Raw genomic sequence first — 18,069 nt, forward strand, 5'->3', positions numbered from 1 at the left:
AGGGATCTATGTACATGGACACTGAGATCTCTCTGTTCATCTACACTACCACGAATCTTACCATTAGTCAAGTAGTCTTTATTCCTGTTGGTCCTTCCAAAGTGAATTTCCTCCCCAAGCACTGTTTTAGAGAGCATACCTCTTGTGTAAGTCAGTGATATTGTGTCAAAAGTCTTCTCCTGCTCTAGGCAGATAGAGCAGTAGTTCAGCACAGGTAATCTTATCCCTGAGCATGCTGCTCTCAGAGATCTTCTGGCAAAGGAGTAGGCAATAGCTGAGTGGTATTGTCACTAGATTATTACTCCGGAAACTCAAGTAATGTACTGAAAACCAACCTATCTGGTTGACTAATGTCCTTCAGTGAAGGGAATCTGCCATCCGTACTTGATTTGACCTACATCTGACTCCAAACCCACTCTCAACTGCCCTCTGAAATGGCCTAGCAAGTCACTCCCATTGTAGAAAATGCTACAAAGTCTCAAAATAAATTGGACGAACAACCTGACTTTGACCAAGGAACAGGAAATGATATCTGGCAAAGCAGCCCAGTCAACTGTGCAAAGACCACCTTACTAACATCTGGGGCTAGTGCCCAAATTAGGAGAACTGTCCCACAGACAAGTCAAGCAACATAGTCAGCCTGACATAATCACAGTCACAAAATCATACCCTACAGACAATGTCCCAGACACTACATCTCTGGATACATCCTGTTCCACTTGCAGGACATGGCCAGCATAAGTGGCAGCACATGATATACAGTTGGAAGGGAATTCCCCTGGGATTCCTCAACACTGACTCTAGACTCATGAATTGTCATAGTATGAGGTCAAACATGGGCAAAGTAACCTCCTGCTGTTTACCACATACCGTCCTCCCTCAGCTAATGACTGACTGTTACTCCATGTTGAACAACATATGGCAGAAGCACTGAGGATGGCCTGGATGCAAAATGTACTCTGGTGGTGAATTTCATTGTCCACTATCAAGAGTGACTTAACAGCAGCATTACTATTGATTAAGTTATTGTGTCCTAAAGGACATTGCTGCTAGATTGGGTCTGTGGCAGGTGGTGAGGGAACCAAAAGAGGGAAAAAAACACGCTTCACTTCATCCTCATCGATCTGCCCACCACAACTCCATGGCAGTTTTGCTGAGTGCGACCACCACACGGCCCTTATGATAATGAAGTCTTGCCTTCACATTGTTATGTGACATGTTATGTGACACTCTCACTCTGCTAAATGGGACATATTTCACACAAAATCTAGCAACTCATGACTGGGCAACCATGAAATATTGTAGACCATCAGCAGCAGAATCATATTCCTTCATAATCTGTAGCTTCATGGCCCAGCATACCCCAATTTGACCATTATCATGAAACCAGTGTGTCAGCTTGGTGAAGTTACAAAATGGTACTACTTGTGTGTCAAACAGCATAAGCAGCAAATGATGGACAGAGCTGAGCAGTCCCACAACCACTAAATCAAATCTAAGCTCTGCAGTTCTGACACATCCAGTCCTGAATGGTAATGGACAGTCAAACAATAAAATAGACAATAGGTGCAGGAGTAGGCCATTCTGCCCTTCGAGCCTGCACCGCCATTCAATATGATCATGGCTGATCATTCCTAATCAGTATCCTCTTCCTGCCTTATCTCCATAACCCTTGATTCCACTACCTTTGAGAGCTCTAACCAACTCTTTTTTAAATGAATCCAGAGACTGGGCCTCCACTGCCCTCTGGGGCAGAGCATTCCACACAGCCACCACTCTCTGGGTGAAGAAGTTTCTCCTCATCTCTGTCCTAAATGGTCTACCCCGTATTTTTAAGCTGTGTCCTCTGGATCGGCACTCACCCATCAGCGGAAACATGTTTCCTGCTGCCAGAGTGTCCAATCCTTTCATAATCTTATATGTCTCAATCAGATCCCCTCTCAGTCTTCTAAACTCAAGGGTATACAAGCCCAGTCGCTTCAGTCTTTCCATATAAGGTAATCCCGCCATTCCAGGAATTGACCTCGTGAACCTACGCTGCACTCCCTCAATAGCCAGAATGTCTTTCCTCAAATTTGGAGACCAGAACTGCTCACAGTACTCCAGGTGTGGTCTCACCAGGGCTGCAGAAGCACCTCTTTGCTTCTATGCTCGATTCCTCTTGTTATGAAGGCCAGCATGCTTATTAGCCTTCTTCACAACCTGCTGTAGTGAAGAAGGCTAATAGCATATCAATAGCTATAGAGGAGGAAATTCCACAAATATTACCATCCACAATGAAGGGACAGCCCAATACATCAGTGGAAAAAATAAGGCTGAAGCATTTGCAACAATCTTCAGCCAGAAATGATCCATCTCGGCTACCCCAAGAGGTCCCCAGCGTCACAGCTTCTGGTCTTCGGCCAATTCAAACCATTCCACTTGAGGCTCAAGAAGTAGTTGGAGGCACTTGATACTGCAAAGTCTATGGGGCCTTACAGTATTCTGAAAATATTACTCAAGTGTATCCCAGAACATTGTGGGAAGTAAGGGAGGGAATTAAGACACCACTTGCAGAAATATTTGCATCATCTACAACTACGGGTGGGGTGTCTGATGACTGGAGGGTGGCTAATTTTGTCCCTTTGTTAAAGAAAGGTTGTAAGGAGAAACTGGGGAACTATAGACCAGTGAGTCTGACTGCAGTTGTGGGTAAATTATTGGAGGTGATTATAAAAAATAGAATTTATGGACATTTAGAGACACAAAAATTGAATTGATATAGCCAGCATGATCTTATGTGAGGAAAATGTTGTATCACAAACTTGTTTGAGTTTTTTGAGGAAGTTACAAAAAGTTTGATGATGGCAGAGTTGTTTATTGTTGTTATTTGTATTTTAGTAAAGCCTTTGACAAGGTTTCACATGGTAGACTGATTAGGTCATATAGAGTTCAGGTGAGCTTGCCAATTGGATACATAATTGGATTAATGGAAAGAGACAGGGAATAATGGTGGAGGGTTGCTTTTTGGACTGAATTGGTTCTGAGTCCTCTTTTGGATAAATGATTTGGATGAGAATATAGAAGGCATGGTTAGTAAGTTTGCAGATGACACCGAAATTGGTGGCATAATGGACAGGTTTCCAAGATTACAAAGGATTTCAATGAGCTGAGAAATGGCAGTTGGTGTTCAATGCAAAGTATTGCATTTTTGTCCAACAAACAAGGATAGGACTTATAAATTAATGGTAGGGCCTTGGGGTGTGTAATAAAGGGACCTAGCGGTTCAGGTACACAATTCTTTGATGTTTGCATCACATATAGGCAGGTGGTTAAAAAAGGTGTTTGGCATGCTTGCCTTCATTGCTCAGTCCTTTGAGTATAGGAGTTGGGAAGACATGTTGAGGTTGTATGGACATTGGTGAGGCCTCTTCTGGAGTTCTATGTCCAGTTCTAGTCACCCAGTTATAAGAAGGCTATTATCAAGCTGGAGGGAGTTCAGAAGAGATTTACCAGGATTTTACTGGATATGAAAGTTTTGAGTTATAAAGAAAGGCTGCATAGACTGGACTTTTTTCACTGGAGCGTGGGAAGTTGATAGGCATAGATAGAGTTTATTGTAGCTTCTTTACCCTAAGATGGGAGATTTCAAGACTAGGGGGCACATTTTTAAGGTGAGAGGAGAGAGATTTTAAAAAGACATGAGAAGCACATTTTTTTACATACAGGGTGGTACGCTTGTGGAATGTACTTCCTGAGGAAGTGGTGGATACATTAGATTAGATTAGATTACTTACAGTGTGGAAACAGGCCCTTCGGCCCAACAAGTCCACACCGACCCGCCGAAGCGTAACCCACCCATACCCCTACATTTACCCCTTTACCTAACACTACGGGCAATTTAGCATGGCCAATTCACCTGACTTGCACATCTTTGGACTGTGGGAGGAAACCGGAGCCCCCGGAGGAAACCCACGCAGACACGGGGAGAACGTGCAAACTCCACACAGTCAGTCGCCTGAGTCGGGAATTGAACCCGGGTCTCTGGCGCTGCGAGGCAGCAGTGCTAACCACTGTGCCACCGTGCCGCCCACCATGTACAGTAACAACATTTAAAAGACATATGGTTAGACACATGAATAGGAAAGGTTTGGAGGGATATGGGCCAGGAGCAGGCAGGTGGAACTAAATTAGTCTGGGATTATGTTCGTCATGGATTGGTTGAACCCAAGGGTTTGTTTCCCTGCTGAATGACTCTGTGGTTCCATGACTGGGTGGTCTGTACTCCAGAACTTACTGCACCTCAAGCCAAGCTGATCTAGTACAGCTACACCACTGGCATCTGTCCAACAATGTGTAAAATAACTCTGGTATGCCCTGAAAATGAGAAGTAGAACAAATACAACTTGGTTAATTGTCGCCCCCATCAGTTTACTCTCAATAATTTCTAAAATGATGGAAGGTGTCACCAACAGTGCTGTCAAACATCAACTGCTCAGCAATAATCTGCTTACTGATGCCACCAACCCCTGACCTCATTAATGTCTTGTTCCCAATTTGAACAAATGACCTAAATTCCAGAGGTGAAGTGAGAGTGACAGCCTTTGACAGGCTGCATTTGAAGCAGTGTGGTAGGACTTATATCTGGTACATAGTAAGATGCTTGTGGTCATTGGAGGTCAGTTGTCTCAGCTCCAGGATGTCTCTGTAGCAGTTATTCATGTTCAGCTTCATCAATTACCTTCCTTCTATTATAAGTAAGAAGTGGGAATGCTCACCAATAATTCCACAATGTTCAACACCATTTGCAACTCCTCAATTACGAAATCAGTCCATGTGCAAATGCATCAGAACTTAGATAATATCCAGGCTTGGGCTGACAAGTGAGAAGCAACACAAATGCCAGGCAATGACCATCTTCAATAAGAGACAATCTAACTACCAACCCTTGATATTAAATGGCATTACACTCACTGAATCCGCTACTATCAACATCCTCAGTCACCATTGACCAAAACTGAACTGGACTCACATATAAACTCAGTGGCTATAAGAGTAGGTCAGAAGCTAGGGATACTGAAGCAAGTAACTCATCCTGACTCCCTAAAGTCTATCTACCATCTACAAGGCACAAGTCAGGAGTGTGATGGAATAGTCTCCACTTGCCTGGACAGGTGCAGCACCAACCACAATCAAGGAACTTGACACCATCCAGGACAAAGCAGCCCACTTGATTAGCACCATATCAGACCAACATTCAGTTGGTCTATACCTACTGCTCAATAACAGCAGTGTAGATTCAACAAGATGCACAGCAGCAATTCACCAAAGATCCTGTAAAAAATACACTCAGAGATAATTCTAGAACTAGTGTTTAAATCAACAATTGCTATCCACTGAAACACCATTAGGTGAATGCTCGAACAGTAAATAGTGTTTTACACTTTAAGATATAGAGAAGAGAGACAATGAAGCTTAAGTCAGAGTCTGGAAAAGAGAAGGTCTGATGGGCAGTATAATGTTTTCAGACTGATTGAAATTAAAGCAATATCGTAACTGTTACACAAGTTAACTTTCTTTCCTTGACCTTCACGACATTGAACACTGACTGTCTTCTGATGTTGTCCAGCTCAGTAGGGCTGCTCTCGTCTGGTCCGATTTTTATCTAATTTCAGCAGAGAATCATGAGCAAAGGCTTATCATTTTGTTTTCTCAACAATATCTCTTATGTCCCACAAGATTCTATCCTTACCCTCCTACAAATTTTCATTTTCCTATCTGTGACATCATCTGAAAGCAGTGTTAGTTTTGTGATGCAAGGTGTTTCTTGTGATTACACATTTTACTGTAATTTCTTTTTGAGTTTAGATTTTTTAATTTAAACGAATGATAAATGGATTGTCTCTGTGTGTGAAGGGTTTTTTCTATTTATTCATTTGTGGGATGTGGGTGTCACTGGCTGGCCAGCATTAATTGCGCATCCCTAGTTGTCCTATGAGAAAGTGGTAGTGAGCTGCATTCTTAAACTGCTGCAATTCACTTTTTGTGGCTTGACCCACAATGCCATTAGGGAGAGAGTTCCTGGATTTTGACCCAGCGACAGTGAAGGAACAGTGATATATTTTCAAGTCAGGATGGTGAGTGGCTTGGAGGGGAACTTGAAGGTCATGGTATTCCCATATATTTGCTACCCTTGTGCTTCTAGATGGAAGTGGTTATGGGTTTGGAAGTTGATTAGATTAGATTAGATTAGATTCTCTACAGTGTGGAAACAGGCCCTTCGGCCCAACAAATCCACACAGCCCCTCTGAAGAGAAACCCACCCAAACCGATTCCCCTACCCTATATTTACCTTTGACTAACACACCTAACACTGTGGGCAATTTAGCATGGCCAATTCACCTGACCTGCACATCTTTGGATTGTGGGAGGAAACCAGAGCACCCAGAGGAAACCCACACAGACACGGGGAGAATGTGCAAACTCCACACAGACAGGTGGGAATCGAACCCAGGACCTTGGTGCTGTGAAGCAGCAGTGCTAACCACTGAGCTACTGTGCCGCCCTATGCTGTCTGAGGATCTTTGGTGAATTTTGCAGTGTGTCTTGGAGATAGTGCACACAACACCTATTGAGCAGCAGTGGGGGATGGAGTAGATGTTTGTGGATGTAATGACAAACAAGCAGGCTGCTTTGTCCTGGATGGTGTTAAGCATCTTGTGCATTGTTGGGACTACACTCATGCAAGCTGGTGGGGAATATTCCATCATGCTCCTGACATGTGCCTTGTAGATGATGGACAGGGTTTGGGGAACCAGGAGGTGTGTTACTCACCACAGTGTTTCTCGCCTCTAACCTGCTTTTGTGGCCACAGTGTTTCTGGCTGAGTTTCTGGTCAATGATAACCCCCAGGATGTTGATAGTGGAGGATTCAGTGATGGTAAGACCATTCAATGACAAGGGAAAAGTGATTAAATTGTCTCATGTTGGAGATGGTCATAGCCTTACATTTGTGTTACTTGCCACTTATAAGCCCAGGCATGGATATTGTCCCGATCGCCTTGCATCTGGACATGGACTGCTTCAATATCCAAGAAGTTGCAAATGGTGCTGAACATTATGTAATCATCAGTGAACATCCCACTTTATAATAGAGGGAGGGTCATTAATGAAGCAGCTGAAGATGGTTGGGCTTGGACACTACCTTGAGGAACTCCTGCAGAGATGTCCTGGAGCTGAGATAACTGACCTCCCACAACCACGATTATCTTGCTGTGTGTCCCCCAAAATCCCATTTATTCCAGTTTTGCTCTGGCTCCTTGATTGAATGCTTAGTTGAATGCAGCCTTCATATCAAGGCCTGCCATCCAATGGATTAAATTATAAGTATTTCTATAGCCATGATAATGTCTTTTTAAAAAATGATTTAAAGGAGATACTTTTTGAAGATTAATGGAAATTTGTTTACTTTGAGAGAGTGAGCAAACAAAGTAAGCATATTGTCACGTGTTAACTTTTCAAATCAATAATTGTGGAATTTTGAGAGACTTGGGAGTCACCCATAGCTTGAAACAAAACACTTTTTTTTTGGTTTTAGTTAGGACAGTAATAAAGAATATTTCGCTGAAGTTAGATGTATAAACAGTAGCTCCTGAAAAAGGGAGAGCATACTTTAGAATTATTAAAAATAGATTACCTTCACGTAAGGCGTTCAGTAGAAGTCCCAGACCAGAAGTATTTGGTTAAAACTCTAATGAGTTATTTGAAACTGAGAAAATTTAATCTCAGATATACAATAAATTAGGGAAGAGAATATCAGAATCTCAAGATCATAAATTGAAGTCACAGCTAAGTGGAATCCTATGTGGGAAAAAGAAGGGCATTCTCTCAAGTATTTGAGTACATAATGGGATTCCTTTAGAAATAACAGCATTGTCCTTTTACCACAGATTTCAGAATGTTTCTGTTTGTTTTATGTAAGTAGTTTTGTTTGTTCTATTTTATCTTTATTTCTCTTGTGTTGTCAAAATTAAATGTGGACGATTATGTGGTTATGATTCAGTAAGATACCACCTTGTTAAAACCAAAATAAACTTATCAAGGCACATTTCACTCTGAAGTCTGACTTTTCCAGGAGTTACATTAGCTGGTATCATAAAAGTTTACAGACATGCTGACAACACCCGCATTCTTAGAATATCACTTATGGAAAGGAATTTTTATAAATGTTACTTTATTAACCATGTTAAATTTTCTTTTATTCATTCATGGAATGTGGACACCATTGGCTGGCCCAGAATTTATTACTCATCCATAGTTATCCTTGAGAAAATGGTGGTGAGCTGCCTTCTTGAACCATACACTCCATTTTCTGCATGTATGCCCAAAACGTTTGGTTAGAGAGGGGTTCCAGGATTTTGGCTCAATGACGTTGAAGTAATAGAGTCATAGAATCCTACAGCACGGAGACAGCTCCTTTGGCCCAAGCTGGTCCATGCTGACCAAAATGTCGATCCATGCTAAACCCATTTCTTTGCACTTGGCCCATGTCCTTCTCAGGAGAAAGTGAGGTCTGCAGATGCTGGAGATCAGAGCTGAAAATGTGTTGCTGGAAAAGCGCAGCAGGTCAGGCAGCATCAGGGAACAGGAGAATCGATGTTTCGGGCATAAGCCTGAAGAAGGGTTTATGCCCGAAACATCGATTCTCCTGTTCCCTGGATGCTGCCTGACCTGTTGCACTTTTCCAGCAACACATTTTCAGCCATGTCCTTCTCATCCTTTCCTATCCATGTATTTGTCCAAATGCCTTTCAAGTGTTGTTAATGTACCCGCCTCAACCACTTCTGCTGGCAGTTCATTCCATATGCATATCACCTTGTAATAGTAAAATATATTTCCAAGTCAGGATGCTGTGTGGCTTTGAGGGGAACCTGTAGATCGTATTGTTTCTATATACCCACTGCACTTTTTCTTCTGGATAGTAGTGGTCAGAATGTCAGAAGGGTCTGGAAGGTGCAGTTGCTCTTGAGAGGGTGCCAGTGGTCTGCCTTCTTAGAACATAGAACAGTACAGGCCCATCGAGATGTTGTGTTGACCTTTTATCCAAAGATCTAAGATCAGACTAACCTACATAAACTTCATTGTACTATCTTCCATGTACTTATCCAAGAGTTACTTAAGTATCCCTAATGTATGTGACTCTACTACCACTGCCGGCAGCACATTCCATGCACCCACCACTTTCTGTGTAAAGTACCTGCTTCTGACATCTTCCCTAAACCTTCCTCCAGTTACCTTAAAATTAATTATGCCCCCTTGTGATAGGCATTTCTGCCGTAGGAAAAAGTGTCTGACTATTCTTGAACCTTGGAATTCCATTTGGTATAGGTAGACCCACAGTGTTGTTATGAATGGAATTCAAAGATTTTGACTCAGAAAGGATGTTGATATCATTCCAAGTCAGGATGGTCTGTGACTTGCAGGGAAACTTGTAGATGGTGGTGTTCCCATGTATCTGTAGGCTTTGTCTACCTAGGTGTCAGAGGTTGCAGTTTTGGAAAGCACTGTTGAAGGAGACTTCAGTGTATTTGTAGATGGTACAAACAGTAGACACTGCATTAGCATTGCAGGAAGTAATTAGTAAAGGATATCATGAGTGGTGTGCCACAGGAGTTGGTGCTGGGGTCTCAACTCTTTACAGGGAGAAAGTGAAGATTGCAGATGCTGGAGATCAGAGTCAAAGAGTGTGGCGCTGGAAAAGCACAGCTGGTGAGGCAGCATCCGAGGAGCAGGAGAGTTGACGTTTCGGGCATAAGCCCTTCATCAGGAATGACGTCAACTTTCCTGCTCCTCGGATGTTGCCTGACAGGCTGTGCTTTTCCAGCACCACACTCTTCAACTCTCACCTCTTCACAATTTATGTCAATCTTTCAGATGAAGGGCTGAATTGTACCTAACTTGGCTAACGGCATAAAGATAGGTTGGAAAGTGAATGTGAAGAGGACATAAGGTATGTACAAAGAGACGGAGATAGTTTAAATAAATGGGCAAATGGACAATGTTAAATTGTCCATTGTAGCAGAAAGAATACAAAGAAATCATATTATCCAAATGGTGAGAGATTGCAGACCTATGAGATGCAGAGAAATCTGGGGTTGCCAGTGCATAAATCACAGGTTTAGTTTCTAGGTACAATAAGTAATGAGGAAAGATTAAAATGTCATGTTTTATTGTGAGTGAATTGAATACAAAGATAGGGAGTTTATGTTTAATTTATATAGGGCTTTCATGAGACTGCATCTGGAGTACTGTGTACAATACTGGCCACTGTTATTATGGATGGATGTCAATTGTTTGGAAGCAGTTCAGAGAAGGTTTACTGGACTAATATTTGGAGTGCCTTATAAGAAAAGTTTAAACAAGGTAGGCTTACATCCTCTGGAGTGGATATAGAAAAAAATAGTTCCTCTTTGGGGAGTATCTAGAACTTGGAGTCTTGGTTTAAGAATAAGACAGAGATGATGAAAAATAAATCTCTCTGAGGGTTGTAAATCTTAGGAATTCCCCAATTCTGGTCTCCCTGCTATGGGAAGAATGCTATGGGAAGAATGCTATGGGAAGAATGCTATGGGAATAACACTTGGGAGTGTTCAGAAAAGATTAACAAGAATGTTGCCAGGGTTGGCAGGTTTGAGCTATAGGGAGAGGCTGAATAGAATGGGGCTGTTTTCCCTGAAGCATCGGAGGCTGAGGAGTGACCTTATAGAGGTTTATAAAATCATGAGGGGCATGGGTAGGGTAAATAGACAAGGTGTTTTCCCTGAGGTGGGAGAGTCCAAAATTAGAGGGCATAGGTTTAAAGTGAGAAGGGAAAGATTTAAAAGGGACATAAAGGGATAACGTTTTTCACGCAGAAGGTGGTGCATGTATGGAATGAGCTGCCAGAGAAAGTAGTGGCTGGCACAATTACAGCATTTAAAAGGCATCTGGATGGGTATATGAATAAGAAGGGTTTAGAGGAATATGGGCCAAATGGTCGCCAATGGGACTAGATTAATTTGGGATATCGGGTCAGCATGGATGATTTGGACCAAAGGTTCTGTTTGTGTGCTGTATAATTCTCTAATTTGATGATTCTATAAAAGAATTTAAAAATTTTTTTAGGTACAGGTAGATAGATTCTTGGTTACCAAGGGAATGACAGTTTATTAGGCGTGTACAAGAATGAACAGTTGATGTTAAAATCAGAGCAGGTATGAATGATTACTGAATGGTAGATCAGACTGGAAAGGGCTAAGTGGCCTACTCATGTTCCTTATTTGAACGTTGGGAAAGTAAGGTCATGACTAGTTCCAGAGCACAGTATTCATTACAAACTGATTGCTGTCATGGCATACAGTCTTTGCAGTATCCAGTGCGTTCAGCCATCTCATGATATCACATGGAGTGAATTGAATTGGATGAAGATTGACAACTGTAATGCTGGGGATCTCAGGATGATTTTGAAATGGATCATCCATTTAGGACTTCTGGTTGAAAATTGATGCAAGTACTTCAGTCTTGTTTTTTTCATTGATATGCTGGACCCCCTGTTATTGAGGATGGTGATATTTGTTCATCTCCATTCATAGCATGATTAGATTACTTACAGTGTGGAAACAGGCCCTTCAGTCCAACAAGTCCACACCCACCCTCCGAAGAGCATCCCACCTGACCCATTCCCCTATATTTACCCATTCACCTAACACTACAGGCAATTTAGCATGGCCAATTAACGTAACCTGCACATTTTTGGACTGTGGGAGGAAGCCGGAGCACCCGGAGGAAACCACGCAGACACGGGGAGAATGTACAAACTCCACACAGACAGTTGCCTGAGGCAGGAATTGAACCCAGGTCTCTGGCGCTGTGAGGCAGCAGTGCTAACCACTGTGCAACCGTGCCGCCCACTAACTGTAGAGTTTTAATCCAATGTATTAGCTGTGGGATTGCTTACTCCTATCTATTGCATACTGTTTCCACTGTTTGGCCCGCAATTCATGCATTCTCACTTCACCAGCATGACACCTCATCTTTAGGTATATCCAATGCTGCTCCTGTCATGCCCTCCTGCACTCTTCATTAAAGAACTCCTTGATGATAATAGCAGAGTAGGGTAATATGCTTGGTCATGGGGTTGCAGACAGTGGCCTAATAGATTTCTGTTGCTGATGATAGTCCCTACTACTTCACGCATACCCAGTTTTGAATTTCTAGATCTGTTTGAAGTCTATTTCATTTATCATGGTGCCAGTGGTACCACACAATGTGATAGACGCTGTCCTCAATGTGAAGACAAGATGTTATTTCCATAATGATTTTATAGTGGTCACACTAACCATTTCTGTCATGGGTAGTTATATAAGGAACAGGTTGATTGGTGAGAGTAAGGTCAAGTTTGTTTTTATCTTTTATTGGTTCCTTCATTACCTGGAACAAGACCCAATCTAGTAGCTATTAGGACTGGGCCAGCTTAGTCATCAGTGATATTACTGAGGTGCTCATATTGATGGATCCTGAGCACCATCCAGAGGACATTCTGTGCCTTTTCCACTCTCAGTGTTTCTTCCAGTGGTATTCAACATGGTGGAGTATTGAGTGGGTCAGTAGCTGGTAATCAGCAGGAGATTTCCTTGCCTATATTTCAGCATGTGTCATGAGACCTTGTAGGGCCTGGAATCAATGATGAAGACCCCCATACTGCAGCTTCCTGACTGTATACCACTGTGCCGCCACCTCTGGTGTACCTTTCTTGTTGGTGGCACAGAATGTATTTAGAGTTGGTGATGTCTAGGAAATTGGCTGCACAGTATGATTCTATGAAATATGACAATGTCAGGCTTTTGCTTGACTAATCTATTGGAAGGCTCTCCAAATTTTGGCACAAACTCCAGTTAAGTAATAGGGAGAGCTGGCAAAAGAACTGTATGGTTAGAAGAGTGTGCAAAGGAAGGACTAGAGGTAGTCAGTGCATTTTGATGAGTGATCAGTAGTAGGATTCTGAGGCAGTCAGCACTGGAATTACGTGGAAGAGTGTAGAGATTACAGCTGCAGATTTTATAGAACGCCGTGTTTTTTTTTCAAAAGATAAACAAATTATGATATAATAGGAAAGTCAAAAGTTGACTGGCTGGTGAGGATTGCTGCTTTATAATTAAGGAAAAACAAACAGGAATTCATTTTTTTAAAAAAATGTACTATTATAAACAAGTAAGAGGCGAATAGCTGCAGAATCTTACCCTGTATTTTCACATTTCATAGAAACCGTACAGCCCATCGAGTCCACACTGACATTCTGAAGACCATCCCACTCAGATACCACCCCCCCAACTCTGTAACCCTGCATTCTTTATGGCTAATTTAGCAATTTAGCCTGGCCAATCCACCTCACCTGCACATCTTCATATATGTGTTAACGTAAGCATCATGTGTATTAAGTAAGGTTTATTAGTATTCATATGGTTTCTTAATAGTAGTAAAGTTTTAAAAGAACTGCACAGAGGTCAATATCCTGCCACCAAGTCACGCCTTATTTACGTACAAAGTATATTGGCTGTGACCAGCCAGCTCAGAGTCTGTCTTCTGAACTGAGGAGATTCTAAATCTCCTCGTATATATATTTTTTCCTTTTCTCTCTTTCCTCATTCTATCCGTGGTGCTTATATTCCGCAGCACCCATGTTGTGTGCATGTAGGTGTGAGACACAGTGAGAAGCACCAAGTGTGAATAATTTTATTAACATTCCACCACCAGAAAAAAGCACCCATGTGGCCAAGGAGCCAGTGACAAGCGGAGCCCCATAGGGGCAATGGCTATGTGAATGAAAAAGTGAAGGGAAGGGTAGGGATTAAATCAAAATAGAGCTGGAGGGGGAAATAAAGCACTACACACCCCAAGGTGTCCACCTCTCCCTAAAAACCTCAAGAGTGTTGGTGGACACTGCGTGCTGTCTCTCCAGGGACCCCCGGGCATGAATGTAACCATGGAAGAGAGGCAGGCAGTCAGCCAAGATGACCCCTCCATGGCCTCCTGCCTGACCCTGTTTATGGCTAGCCTGGCAAAGCTCAGGAGCAGACTCATGGGGAGATCCTCTGAACTGCCCGCTCCCTGTGCACCGGGTGCCCAAAGATGGGTTTGAAGTGCAGCAAAAAACATAAAAGAAGGATCTGCTGGTTACGTATTTTCTTAAATCCCCACAGTACTGTCAAACAGCAGTAGAGCTTATTTCTCTCCAGCACTCATGTCGTGTGCGTATAGATGTAGGACACAGTGAAGAAACAACAAGCGTAGAAAACTTTATTGACATTCCACCACCAGCAAGAAAAGAAACGCCCATGTGGCCAGTGACAAGCAGTGCCGTTCTCATCAAAGGACAAGTGATCGAGCAAGTAAAGGGGAGGGCAAGGATTAAATCAAAATAGAATTGGAGGGGGAAATAAAACACTTCATGCCTCATGGTGTCCATCTCTCCCTGAAAACTTGAGGGTGTTGGTAGACACTGCGTGCTCCTTCTACCAGAACATCTGGGCCCAAACATAATCGCAGAAGAAGAGCATGCAATCGGCCATAACGGCCCCCTTCACAGCCCATTGCATGGCCAGGAGCAGACTCACGAGGTGGGCCTCTGGCCAACCCTCCCACGTTCGTAACGGGTGCCCAAAGATCAGGAGTGTGGGGCTGAAGCGCAATGAAAAACATAAAAGAAGTATCTCCTGATTATGTTTTTTTTCTTTTATAAACAATAAAGAAACTAAAAGAACAAATGGCTTCCCTAAACAAGAGGAAAGATAATAAATGCTGGCCTAGCCAGCGATACTCTCATCCTGCGAATGAATGAAAAGAAACCAACCAAATCGCACCATGTGGACCTGGCTCTGGCTGCATTTACCAGTGTGATGCAACCAACATGGTCATTCTGAAAGATGAGAGACTTCACAAACAATCCAGGTTTTTTTCAATATATAATTTCAGTTGCATCACACACTAAACTTTTGCTTTAAATTCAGTGTCTTACGATCTTATACTCCACAATCACCTGATGAAGAAGCAGCACTCCAAAAGCTTGTGCTTCCAAATAAACGTGTTGGACTATAACCTGGCGTTGTGTGATTTTTAACTTTGTACACCCCAGTCCAACACCGGCATCTCCATAGCATAAAGGACAAAGAGTAGAGCACACTGGTAATAGTTTACCACAAGTGGAAAATGAAGACCTAGTGGGTGAAAGGAAGGTGAAAGGCCTCAGGTGTTTCCATTGTGGTAAGATGGGACACGTAAAGTCACAGTGCTGGTCGTTGAAGCAAGGCACTGTGGAAAAAGATGTGGTAAAAGAGGCTAAGCCAGTGGCATTAGTGGAAGTAGTAAAGGAAACCCCAAGAAATGTCTGGGAGCTGCAGGAGAGTGCACAGCGTAGGCAGGGGCTGGGTAATGATTTATTGCCTGATCTCTATAGACCTTGCCTCTGTGGGTAAAATTTACTCAGAAAGAACAGGGGGAGAAGGGAAAGAAGTTATAATTTTGAGTGATACAGGATCTAACCAGTCTCTAATAGTAAGAAATGAACATATTTGCACTCTTTCTGACATGTTACCCAGGTAAGTTGTAATTTGAGGAATAAATGGACAGAAATTTAGCATTCCCCTATGTAGGATCTGGTTGGAGTGCCAACTCAAGACCAGGGAAGTTACAGTGGGAGTGATTGACAGAGTGTCAGTTCCAGGAATACAGTTTGTTCTTGGGAACATTTTAGCAAGATCCAAGGTGGGAGTGACACCTCTTGTTGTGGAGAAGCCAAGGGAAGACCAGGGAACTGAGGAGTTAAAAGAAAAATATCCTAGAGTTTTCCCAGAATGTGTCGTAACATGATCCCACTCTCATAAATCACAGCAAGAAGCAAAAACTAAAGAGAAAGACAAAGGAGTTGAGGTTCAGATAGCAGACACCCTGTTTGCTGTCATGGTGCAAGAAAGTCCTGAACAGGAAGAGGGTCAGGCAGAAGTGTATACAGAGGAACCTTGATTATCAGAAGGAACGGGCGGCGAGGATTTTGTTTGGTTAATCGAATGCCGGATAATCAATACTGGATCACATAGTTCGCCACATAATGGGACCTTGCAATCTTGTTTGGATAATCCAAAATTCAGTTAAACGAATGCTGGATAATTGGGGTTCCTTTGTGGTCCTGAGAGGCTAATGGATTTACAACAGAAAGATGAGACAATCAAAGATATATGCACACTCAGAAAAGGAATCAGAATGTATTCCTGAGGGTTATTTTCTTAAAGATAGAATCCTAAGATGAAAATGGAGACCACAGCAGGTTAGTGCGGAGGAGAAATAGGCAGAAGTGCACAAGATTATGTTGCCAGTAGCATGCAGACAGGAACTATTGTGGTAGCACATGAGTTATCAGCAGGAGGTCAGCTAGATGTGAGGAAGACTCAGGCTAAGGTACAGAAGCATTTCAATTGGCCCGGACTGCACAAAGATGTGGTTAAATTTTGGCATACATTTCATACATGCCAAATGGCAGGTCAGCCACAGGCAGTAATAAAACCAGCACCTTTGTTGCCAATTCCCACACTGAAGAACCTTTCATGCGGGTTATGATTGATTGTGTAGGTCCACTTCCTAAAACTAAAAGTGGGAACCAATACTTGCTAACCATAATGGATGTGTCTACCAGATTTCCTCAGGCAATTCCATTATGGAGTGTCAAGGCACAAAAGATGGTAGAGGAGTTAGTGGCTTTCTTCATGCGGTTTCGGGTACCCAGAGAGATTCAGTTAGGCCAAGTGTCGAATTTTACTACTAGGCTGTTTAAAGAAGTTGTGGATAGCTTAGGCATACAGCATTTTAAATCAAGTGAGTACCATCCTGAATCCCAGGGAGCTTTGGAAAGGTGGCATCAGACCCTGAAGACTATGTTAAGGATTACCCGACTGATTGGAATAAAGGTATCCCATTCGTATTTTTGTCATTAGAGATGCACCAAACAAATCTACTCAGTTTACTCCCTTTGAGTTAATATTTGGACATGAAGTGAGAGGGCCTTTGAAATTAATTAAAGAAAAATTATCAGGACCGAAGTCGGAGAACTTAAACTTGGAGTGTGAGAGAAGGAGAGATTAAGACGGGCAGGTGAGTAGGTGAGAGGGCACAGCATAGAATGAAGCAGGTGGCAGATCAAAACTCTAAAATTCGGATGATTTCCCATGTGAATGATGTATTAGTATTGTTACCTGTGGAAAGAAATCCCTTCAAAGCCAGGTTTAGTGGTTCTATCAAATTGAGAAAAAGTTAAGTCAGGTAAACTATCTGGTAAAGATGCCAGATAGAAAAAAAACTGTATCGGGTATGTCATGTTAATATGTTGAAACCTAGCTATAATAGAGACAGGGAACGGGAAATACAGGTTACTGCTGCACAGAGTGAGGAATCAAATCCAGATGTCATGGAGTTTGGTGTATCCCAAAATAATTTAAATAATGAGGAAGTCCTTGAGGAGTGGGATAGGTCAGTGAACCATCTGTCTGAAGAGCAAAGAACACAGTTGAAAGGTTTGCTGCAGCAGTATGAGGACATATGCAGGCATAAGATGGAGAGGACTAATATTATTGTGCATGAGGTAGAAGTAGGGGATGCTGTTCCGATAAAACAATGCTCCTACAGGCTTAATCCTTTCAAAGCCATACAGGTCCAGAAGGAAGTGGATGCAACGTTCGACAAAGATATCATCGAACCGAGTCAGATTGAGTGGAGCTTGCCAATTATGTTAGTTCGCAAACCTCACAGGACTCAACGATTTTGTGTGGACTATCAGTAGGTCAACGCCATAATATAATCAAACTCATACCGAATACCAAGATTGGAGGACTGTACAGAGAAATTTGGACTAGCCATTATTGGGCGGCATGGTGGCACAGTGGTTAGCACTGCTGCCTTACAGTGCCAGAGACCCGCGTTCAATTCCCACCTCAGGCGACTGATTGTGTGGAGTTTGCACATTCTCCCCGTGTCTGCGTGGGTTTCCTCCAGGTGCTCTGGTTTCCT

The sequence above is a fragment of the Chiloscyllium plagiosum genome, chromosome 6, assembly GCF_004010195.1.
Source record: "Chiloscyllium plagiosum isolate BGI_BamShark_2017 chromosome 6, ASM401019v2, whole genome shotgun sequence".
In the NCBI taxonomy this organism is placed as follows: domain Eukaryota; kingdom Metazoa; phylum Chordata; class Chondrichthyes; order Orectolobiformes; family Hemiscylliidae; genus Chiloscyllium; species Chiloscyllium plagiosum.